The sequence below is a fragment of the Fragaria vesca genome, linkage group LG4, assembly GCF_000184155.1.
Source record: "Fragaria vesca subsp. vesca linkage group LG4, FraVesHawaii_1.0, whole genome shotgun sequence".
Classification (NCBI taxonomy): domain Eukaryota; kingdom Viridiplantae; phylum Streptophyta; class Magnoliopsida; order Rosales; family Rosaceae; genus Fragaria; species Fragaria vesca.
In genome coordinates, this window is record NC_020494.1 from 9,507,628 (window position 1) to 9,519,038 (window position 11,411).

Sequence of the window (11,411 nt, forward strand, 5' to 3'; positions counted from 1 at the left end):
TTTTTTTTTTATTATATTGAAAACACTTAAGTGACGAAATATTTCGTCGCTTAAGTTAGAAATGTTCGTCGCATAAGTCTATGTGACGAATTTGTTTTCGTCGCTTAAGTAGTTTAGCGACGAAACGTAATTCGTCGCTTAACAGGAACCTAAGCGACGAAATACATGTTTCGTCGCTTAGATACCTATGCGACACCACCTATGCGACGACTCTTAAGCAACGAAAATTTTGTCGCTTAAGTACTTATGCGACGAAATTTCACTCTTAAGCGACGAAACCATTTCGTCACATAAGTCCTAACTTCTAGTAGTGGTTGTACACATATGCTTTGTATATAACTCTTCCATATCAATAAGATTATTCATTCCGTCTCAAACACCTTTTCTATATGGTATCAAGAGCGGGTTAAAATTCCTTAGCTCTCCTCTCTTTTCTTTTCTTTTTTTTCTTCTGTAGCAATTTTTTTTTTTCGTCTCCTCATGGCACTTGAAGACGAAGTCCTTTCCCACCCTTCCAATAGTGGTAGCAGTTCTTCCGTTGATGAATCAACTAATCCTTTGTTTCTCCATCATTCTAATCATCCTGGTTTGCTCCTCGTGTCAAAGAAATTGACCAGTGACAATTATAACTCTTGGTGTCGTGCTATGCCGATCTCTTTGAGTGCCAAGAACAAAACTGGTTTTATTACAGGTAAGATCAAGGAGCCTTCTACAATCATAAATCCAGATGAGCATGCGCTTTTGCAGCGTTGCAATGATATGGTCCTCTCCTGGATCCTTAATTCTCTTGAGCCGGACCTCGCCAATTCGGTTCTCTCATGTACTACTCCTTATGCTATCTGGGAAGATCTTCGAGAATGATTTGCTTTGGGCAATGCTCCACGCATATTCCAAGTTCAGCGAGATATCTATCGAATTGAGCAAGGACAAACTTCTGTTGCTGCCTACTATACCAAGTTAAAGGCACTTTGGGATGAGCTTGCGTCCTACAACGCCTCGGTAACCTGCACCTGTGGAGCACAAAACGATCGCAGTAAGTTGATGCAATTTCTTTTGGGATTAAATGAATCTTATGTTGCTACTCGTGGACAGATTTTGTTGATGAATCTGTTGCCTTCCGTACGCCAAGCCTATGCCACTCTCACTCAAGAAGAAAAGCAGCGTGAACTTGGCTCTTGTTCCTTCTGATACAGTAGCCATGGCTGTGCGCACTCACAATGCTCCCAAGGCGCCACATCAAAACCAAAGCAACTTCTCTCGCAATTGTGCCCCTGTTCAGTGTACCTATTGTGGTTTGAAGTATCATACCGAAGACACATGTCACAAAAAGCATGGATTCCCCCCAGGTCACCGTTTTACAAACCTCGCAATCAACGACAAGGAAATTCAACTGTGCCTCGTCACAATACTTCTGCAAATCATGTTGATTCTACTCCATCTTTTAGGGAACTTCAAGCCACACTTCCAAATCTCACAGAAGATCAGTATGCTCAGGTTATTGCTGCTTTAACTCCTCCCACGCCGACAACTCCTCAAGCCAATGCAGCTTCTGCCTCTGAATTTGCCTTAGGTTTGTCGCATGTTACTCCCGATCGATGGATCATCGATAGTGGAGCCACCGATCATATTGTTAATTCACCAACATTATTTACCAATGCTTGCACGAATGCTTCATTGCCATCAGTCTCTTTGCCTAGTGGTGCGAAAGCCGCTATATCCATGAAGGGTTCCATTAAAATCAATAATGTTGTTTTGAAAGATGTTCTTTGTGTACCTTCTTTCAATGTTAATCTTCTCTCTGTTGGAAGAACCATTGATGATTTGCATTGTTCGGTAACCTTTTTTCCTACTTGGTGTATTTTGCAGGACTAGGCTACGAGGATGATGATTGGTGTGGGTAAGCGACGAGGAGACTTGTATTACCTTGTCGCGTTGGCTTCCATCCATCCTACTAAACATCCTTTCGTTGGTCATCTCACAATCTCTTCCGACCTCTGGCACCGCCGCTTGGGACATCCATCTTCAGCTTGTTTACAATACCTAGCCAATACATCTCTTTCTTTTCGTTTTGATCCTAGTCATAGGTGTGACATTTGTCCGTTGGCAAAACAAACTCGTCACCCTTTTCCTTCTAGTTCTATTTCATCTTCTCGATGTTTTTCTCTTTTACATTGTGATATTTGGGGACGTCATAAAACTCCCTCACTTAATGGAGCTCATTATTTTTTGACTATTGTGGACGATTTTTCTCGTTTTACATGGGTTTTTTTGATGCGTCGTAAGAATGAAACTCAACCTCTACTTCGTAAATTTTTTGCCTATGTTCAAACTCAATTTCAAACTAATGTCCAACAGGTTCGCTCTGACAATGGAGCTGAATTTCTTTCCCTCCAAAATTTTTTCCATGATCATGGGGTAATTTTTCAACATTCTTGTGTTTGCACACCACAACAAAATGGTGTTGTTGAACGCAAACATAGGCATCTTTTTAACATTGCTCGGGCCCTTCGTTTTCAATCTTACTTACCAATTGATTTTTGGGGAGAATGTGTCCTTTCCGCTACCTATACAATTAATCGACTTCCCACACCATTACTCAATAAGCAAAGTCCTTTTGAAATTCTTTATCAAAAACCGCCCGATTATTCTCGCATGCGTGTTTTCGGTTGCGTTGCCTTTGCGACCTCGGTTGATCCCACTTCAAAATTTGCTCCTAGAGCTCACAAATGCATCTTTCTTGGGTACCCAATTGGACAAAAAGCCTATAGGCTCTATGATATCGAAACAAAAAAAATCTTCACCAATCGAGATGTTCTCTTCCTTGAAGATACCTTCCACTTTGCCCCACAGGCCCATTCCCCTTCTCAGCCCACTTCTCTTCCAGTCTTGCCTAACCCTACCTATAGCTCACTTGACTTCCCACCTCCTGCTTCACTAGCGCACATGCCTTGAGCCTCCTCACCAGTGCGCACACCTCGCACGCCCGCCCAGCGCCGCCTCCCCACTACGACCGTCTGGCACCGCCTCCCCAGAGTGCGCGCCTCAGCCTACCGAGCCCGAGCCTAACCCGGCTAGCCATGCCGAGCTTGCACCAGCCACCACCCATCCCATCTCTGGGCTCCCTTTCCCTGACAGCACCGGCGCGCCTTCACCATCCTCCACCTTTGTTTCTCCTTCTCCCAACCATCCTATTGACCAACCATCCGCCAATCTTCCACCTCAAGAACCCAATTTGCGTCGTTCTCAAAGCTCTCGTGAACCAAATGTTCGTCTCCGTGATTATGTTTGCTCGCAGGTGATTCTGCCCCCACACCATCCATCCTCGCCCCGGCCAAGTCCTCCACCAGGCACATTACGTTACCCACTTTGTAATTTCATCTCTTATGCAAGGTACTCACCTTCCCATCTGTCATATGTGGCTTCCATTAGCAGAGATGAGGAACCATCCTCTTATGCAGATGCTATTTCTGATCCTCGTTGGCGCCAGGCCATGGATGATGAACTTGCTACCCTTACTGCTAATAACACTTGGACGCTAGTCCCACTTCCTCCTGGCAAACGCCCTATTTCCTGTAAATGGGTTTATCAGATTAAACACAAGGCTGATGGTTCTATTGAGCGCTATAAAGCTCGTTTGGTTGCCAAGGGATTCACCCAAACAGCTGGAATTGATTATCATGATACGTTTTCGCCCACAACCAAGATGATTACTGTCCGTTGTCTGCTTGCTATTGCTGCTTGTCATGGTTGGTCTCTTCACCAACTCGATGTTAATAATGCTTTTCTTAATGGCGATTTGTAGGAGGAGTTGTATATGTCCCCTCCTCCGGGGCTTCGGCGACAGGGGGAGAATTATGTGTGTCGCCTCAACAAATCTCTCTATGGTTTGAAGCAAGCTTCTCGTCAATGGTTTGCCAAGTTTACTGAAGCTATTCTTGCTGCCGGTTTTACCCATTCAAAAGCTGATTATTCTCTATTTGTGCAAAAGGTTGGTAACTCCCTCACAGCATTACTGATTTATGTTGATGATATTCTTATTACTGGGAACAACCTAGATTCCATCCGTGCTACTAAAGAGTTTTTGCATACTCGTTTTCGCATTAAAGATTTGGGTGACCTCAAATACTTCCTTGGCATTCAGATTGCTCGCTCTAAAAAAGGCATTTATCTATCTCAACGTAAGTACGCCTTGGAAATTATTAAAGACACTGGTCTGTTGGGGAATAAAACAGTTGATTTTCCTATGGAAGAGTCTAAATTGTCACACAAAGGAGAGTTGCTTAAGGATCCTACTATGTATTGTCGATTGGTTGGATGACTTATATACCTCACAATTACCAGGCCTGACATCACCTATTCAGTTCATGTTCTTAGCAGATTTATGCATGATCCTCGTCAGCCTCACATGTCAGCTGCACTTCGAATTGTTAAATACTTGAAATCATCTCCTGGCCAAGGTTTGTTCTTAAGTTCTAGCAATAATTTGAACCTGAGAGCCTTTTGTGACTCTGATTGGGCAGGTTGTCCCATTACTCGTCGGTCTACCACTGGATATTGTGTTTTCTTAGGAGATTCTTTGATCTCATGGCGCACCAAGAGGCAAAAGCCAGTTTCATTATCGAGTGCGGAAGCAGAATATAGAGCGATGGCCGGTACATGTTGTGAACTTACTTGGCTACAATATTTATTTACAGATCTGCATATGCCTATTCCTAGACCAGCTATTTTGCATTGTGATAACCAAGCAGCTCTTCACATAGCTGCGAATCTGGTCTTCCATGAAAGAACACGGCACATTGAAATGGACTGTCATTTCATTCGAGACAAAATTTTGGATGGTTCGATCAAAACTCGATTTGTTGGTACTTTGCAGCAGTTAGCAGACATATTCACGAAGGCATTAGGCAAAGACAAGTTCAAGACTTTGTTATGCAAGTTGGGAGTGCTTGACATACACTCTCCAACTTGAGGGGGAGTGTAGAGAATATTGTGTAATTACTGTAGATATGCTTCTGTATCTTTAGATATTGCTCATGTATCTTTACAAGATATTCCTTGTCTTTCTTGGCTCCCTACTTTATTGGGTATTACTTGTTGTACACACATATGCTTTGTATATAACTCTTCCATATCAATAAGATTATTCATTCTGTCTCAAACACCTTTTCTATAGTCTAGTAAAGAACTTGAAATCAAACAGACACAAATAGACAGTGACACAAACAGACAGGGATATAATGGATATGACTGATCTAATTAATATATTCCTGTCGACTCCTCTTCTCATTGCAATGTCCAAAAAATGCAGAAGTTTCTCATATTTGCAGAAGATTCCTCACCGCAATGGAGAAGTTTGAAGACTTCCCATGGGTAAGTTGAGGGCCCTAAAAAAATATGACTCGTACTCATCACATCTCTACCACCAGGAAATGCACACCATGCCATCAGGGGAGTGAATTCAGCCTGCTGCTATCAACCTGGAACAGGACAGAGAGGCGATCTTTCCTACACGCACAAGTAAGTCCATAAGTCGGTGTAGGATGAGTAAAAACTAATTTTGTAGCTCTGCTTATCTTTTCTTTCTTGATCTTGATTATGCTAGTACCTTTTGACTAAACCAATATGACCAATTGTCACACCCTGACCCGGATGTATTTTTTTTCTTGAGTCGAAGGTGTGACTGGAAAATAAAAAATAAAATAGAAAAACAAACGAAGGATAGTTTGATGTTTCAGAAAAATATGCAGCTGAGCTGCAACTTTGAAAAATCATAACTAATTCTAGAAAACTTATTTTCAAGAGATTCCAGATATGAAACGATCATTAAGGTCTCTATTCTAACTTTCATGCACGCGCACCAAGTGCAAACAACTAACCAATTTGTATAGTTTTTCAAAAGAAGGTAACTGGTCCAAAATCTCAGAAACACTGATCTGCAGAATTTCCTGATGCAAGCCTTAAACTTTGAAAAAACATAACTTAATCTAGAAAAATCATTTTCAAGTGATTCAAAATCTGGAATGAACCTTAAGATGTCTACTACAATTCTTATGAAGAAACTAACTTCAAATTCCAAATAAAATTGTACTGTTTTCAGACGAAAGCTAACTGATGCAGAATCTCATAATTCCAAATATTAAAGCTGAAAAATAATGAACCAATTGAAGAACTTGGAACCAATTAAGGGCATAAACAATTCAATAAAGAGGTCATAGATTACAATACAAACTTGTTTGATAGTTCATTATTGGAACTGAAATTATAACATAAACTTCAAAGGTAAAACCACAGGCCGGCAGCCTTTTGCTCTTATTCTAGACAGAAAATTAAAGAGACAAGCGCCACACTTTCATCACATCATGCCCAAAGCTCTTCAAAATAGAGAAACCTAAACTTCATGTTCAGCACCTGCATAATATATTCTTAAGGGTGAGCAACGCTCAGTAGGAGGTTAGTCTTCTTTAAACAACAGATGTCAACCATAACCATGCATGAATGCAATTAACCCTTCAATAATAACCCCCTTACTCAAACCATGATTCCCTTTTTGTTAGTCCTCTTGCTAATCTCGATCACCAGAATCGTACAGCCATATTAGCCCACTTGATACTGATACTCGGTCCCTACGGTTAAGCTCAACTACACAAAAACATTCTCCCACAAATTTCATTCTCAATTTCACCAATCTCATGCCTCTATTTTATATTCATGAACATGTTGGTTAACTAATTAAGAACATATCACAAATAACACCTGATCAATAATTCCACAATCAAGTTTCATACACAAAATCATATATAGCAAAACATCACCAAGAAACACAACAATTACACAGAGCTTCAAAACAACAAACAACAAACAAAACACATAGAAAACCAGCAAACAAAATACAATAAATTAAATAAAGGTTCCCGAGATCCCCCTATCCTGTGCGTTTCAGATTCCTCCTAAATCTCAAAAAATCTCCTTCCCTCACTCTTTCTCTTTGTTTTGTAAACAACAGATAGGGAACTCAATGAATAATAAGAGAACCAAACCTGGGTATTTATAGGACCATGCAAACAGGTCAGAATTAAATTCGGGATAGAATGGAATCAGATGCCAGCTCAATCAAAATCGGCACCTCCTGCTTCCGGTAACTGACTCTCCAAGGCTTCTCTTATATGAACAACACCTCTAGCTTCTACGTTTGTGCTTATCCTCAGTGATTCTGATCTCCTAGTTGGAGTGGTGCTTGCAAGGAGGAACAAAATGGAGGAGGATGGAGGAGGATGAACACGAAGATAGCAGAGGTTGAATTAAGTTCAGTCAGTTCACCACACTTTTTTTTTCGCTAAGCAACAATCAAACAGAGGTAGAAGTAATCTGTTGCTCTTGGGTTTATACTTAGATTGGGCTTGGATCTAAAAAAAAATATCGGGCTGGTCTAACAAACACTACCAGGACAAACACTTTAGCCAACGAAAAAGTTTCATCGGCCTGTTAGCTTAATTCGTCCGCTAAGATTTCGTCGGGAAAAGGTCGTCGGCAATGGCTTTAGCCGACGAAAAAAGAAGACATTGTCGGCTATAGTCCCACAGTTTAGCCGACGAAAAACATGTCGTCGGTTTTTTTCCCACACTTTAGCCGACGAAACAATTAAGATATTCGTCGGCTAAACCTTATAAAAAAATTAAAAAATAACTATAGCCGACGAAATAGAGTCTGTTTCGTCGGCTAAACCTTATAAAAAAATTAAAAAAACTATAGCCGACGAAACATGCCATAACTCGTCGGCTAAACCTAATAAAAAAATTAAAAAAATACTATAGCCGACAAATATAGTATTTAAATATCGTCGGCTAAAGTTGCTGGTTTTTGAAAAAAAAAACTGCAGAAACTTTCGGTCACCTCCAATCACCACCAAAATTTGACAGAATCTTCCTCTCAACATTTCAAACAACTTTCTAGAAGAAGTCGAAGCCCAATTCTAAGCCTAAACAGGTCAATTGAATCAAAATATAAAAATCCCCAATTTTAAACCCTAAAAACTTCAAATCTTCGATTCTCCTCACACACACCGAATCGAGCTACCAAATTCTAGGGGAATGTAGCACTAATCACACTCAACTTATCCATATATAGAACTCACCAAATGGTGACCTAAGGAAGGAGAAATTCGATCGACACCAAATCCGAACCAGCAGAGTTTTGGAGCTCGATTTATCCCTCACGGCGGCGCCACTCGATGCACCACTTGTCCAGCAATGAAGTAAAGACGACGGCGAAGCTTTTGGGACAAGTGTGGCGGTCTCCGGTTGCTTGACGGCGGAGCTAGGCCGAGATGAAAATCCGGAACTTTTTCTGATTTTCTAACTTCTTACCATCCACCTCCGGTAAAACTCTTATATAAAGAACTTTACCCGACAAAATTCTTTATTTTCGTCGGCTAAACTCTTTTGAAAATTTTGGTTGACCGCCAAAAAAATTTGGTTGAAAATTTTCCTCCAAATTTAGTTCACTGCCAAAAACTTTTTGACTTTAGCCGACGACTTTTTTAATATCTCGTCGGCTAAAGTCTATAAATTCACGAAAACGCTCATATCTCCCTCTATATTACGTAGTTTGGTCAAACCTTCCACACGAAAAACTTTCACGTAGATGAGACGCAACCGCCTATATAAAAATTTTGAGACATTTACCTTCCGACGATAGGGCTTCCCATTGGGAATAATAACTGTAAATAGGGTTGACCGCTACTATCGGCACCGAGACGTTACCCGATTTACGTGATTTTTGAACCATAGCAGTATTTCACCATTCTATACACATCTTATTTCACGAGATTTTTGATAATTTTGCTTCCTATGTAGAGTTGGTTCACAAAGTTATATAACCTACTAAACAAGTTATACAACATTAGTAGACACGTTGTGATTCCGATGACTAAAATTCACAAACCAAAATTCGACCGTCAGATATGATCATTATGACGAAAGATGTCTATGGTAAAAAATTCAACTGGATCCGACAACGTTAAGGGCTCAATCGAAACGGTCAACCCTAATCCATCGTCACTTATCACACGAAAACGCTCATATCTCCCTCTATATTACGTAGTTTGGTCAAACCTTCCACACGAAAAACTCTCACATAGATGAGATGCAACTGTCCATATAAAAATTTTGAGACATTTACCTTCCGACGATAGGGCTCCCCATAGGAAATAATAACGGTAAATAGTAGACACGTGATTCCGATGACTAAAATTCACAAACCAAAATTCGACCGTCAGATATGATCATTATGATGAAAGATGTCTATGGTAAAAAATTCAACTGGATTCGACAACGTTAAGGGCTCGATTGAAACGGTCAACTCCAATCGGAAATAAGAAAACTGCATTTTGAAGCCCTAAACGGACTCGGATGGCCAAAAAGGCCCATATGTCATAGCAAAGCAATGAGTTTGACTCGTAAGGCCGTTACGCTTTCGGAAAGGTATCACAATAGTCAATCGGACTCCGAACACCAAATCTGCAGCATAATGAATAATAAGGATAAATTGCATTGACCGCAACTATTGGCACCGAGACTTTACCGGAATACCGTGATTTTTCAACCGTAGACGTATTTCACCATTCTGCTCATATCTTATTTCACGACTTTTTTGCGTTTCAAGGTTCTACGTATAGTTTTTTTTTCCCAGATGAGTTGTTATCCAGATCTGCAAATATAAGGCACTTTAGCCGACGAAATTATATTTTTCGTCGGCTAAACTTTTAAAAATTTCGTCGGCTAAAGTTCACAGACTATAGCCGACGAAAAAACTTATTCAGACGACAAAATTTTAATTTCGTCATCTAAAGTTGACCAAAGCCGACGAAAATTTAAATTAGCCGACGAAGGAAAATTTTGTCGGCTAAAGTCCACGTTAGCCGACGAAAAAATAATTCATCGGCCTGGTTTTTTTATTTTTGTCAGCTAAAGCCTTTCTTCTGGTAGTGAAATTGATATTTACTTATATACATAAATAAATAAACACTCCCATATTTATGAATTTAACTTACTGTTAAACAAAAAAATAAAATAAATAAAATGCACTATCTTATTTTCTTAATATTTACTAAAATACAAGTCGTCACATTCTACCCTCCTTGAAAAAATTTCGTCCCGAAATTTACTCCCAATATAGTGTCAACAAGAATCATCTAGGCAAGTAACTCAAGTTCCTATATGCTTTTAATATACCCCAAAAAGAAAATTCCACATATGATTTCAAACAAAACTCAATTAACAGTAAAACATGCTTAGTAGTTAAGTTCAGACCACGAAAACAAAATTAACCAAGTGACATTTTATCTAAAGAGTATCCCTTCCACCCTTTCTGGATCAGCCTGATTATCTACTTGAGCTAAACAATACACTATATCCTGTGCGAGTTACGCATTTTGTCTTCCGATTGTTGGTCCATTTGGCCTAACTTGAGCAGGTGCTCCTCCTTAACGCCTAGGCTGTTGACCGTGTTGTGGCTCTGGTGACTCTGTTGAGGTGGGTATGGAGCATAGAACTGAGGTCGCGGAGCATGGGCTTGATGCTGTGGAGCACAGTACTGTAACACTGGGCAGTTCTTCTGAATATGTCCTAACTTTCCACATTGGAAACAAACTCGTGGATCTTGAGCTGTTCTCTCTTTTTGCCTATAAGAGGGATGATCAGGTTTGGGATGCCTACCATTTTGTCCTTCCCTTCGGGACTCACTTAGGGGTGGACTCGGGCTTTTGAAATCTAATGCTGCCATAGACTCCAAGACACTTTGTTCTGCTATAAGAGCTCGTTCCACCACATCAAGATACCTATTCAATTTCAGAATTGCCACTTTCTGCCGAATCATCAGCTTAAGACCATCTTCAAATCGTTTTGCTTTAGTGTACTCATCAAGAATCATACTCGGTGCAAAACGCATCAGTTCTTTAAATTTTGCTTGATAACCAACAACGGACAACTCACCTTGAACAAGATTAACAAATTCTCTAGCCTTCATATCCATTTTACAGTACTTGGAAAATATTTTTCTAGGAAAATATTCTCAAAAGCATTCCAAGTTGTCATCTCTGTATTTGGCATACTTAGTACAGATTCCCACCAATGGTAACCTTGTTCTTCCAGATAAGTACAAGCAATCTCTACCTTCAGCTCTTCAAGGATCCTTTGATTTTTCAGTTTTCTCTTAATCTAACGTATCCATTCCTCAACAGCCATTGAATCATGAACTCCCTTAAATATCGGTGGTTGATACTTGCAAAATTCTCTTTGAATCCTCATAATTCTTCCTCCAGCATCTTCATGAGGAGAAATAGCATTTTCCCTTATCACATTAACCATGTCCGCATTATATATATATATATATATATATATATATATATATATAAT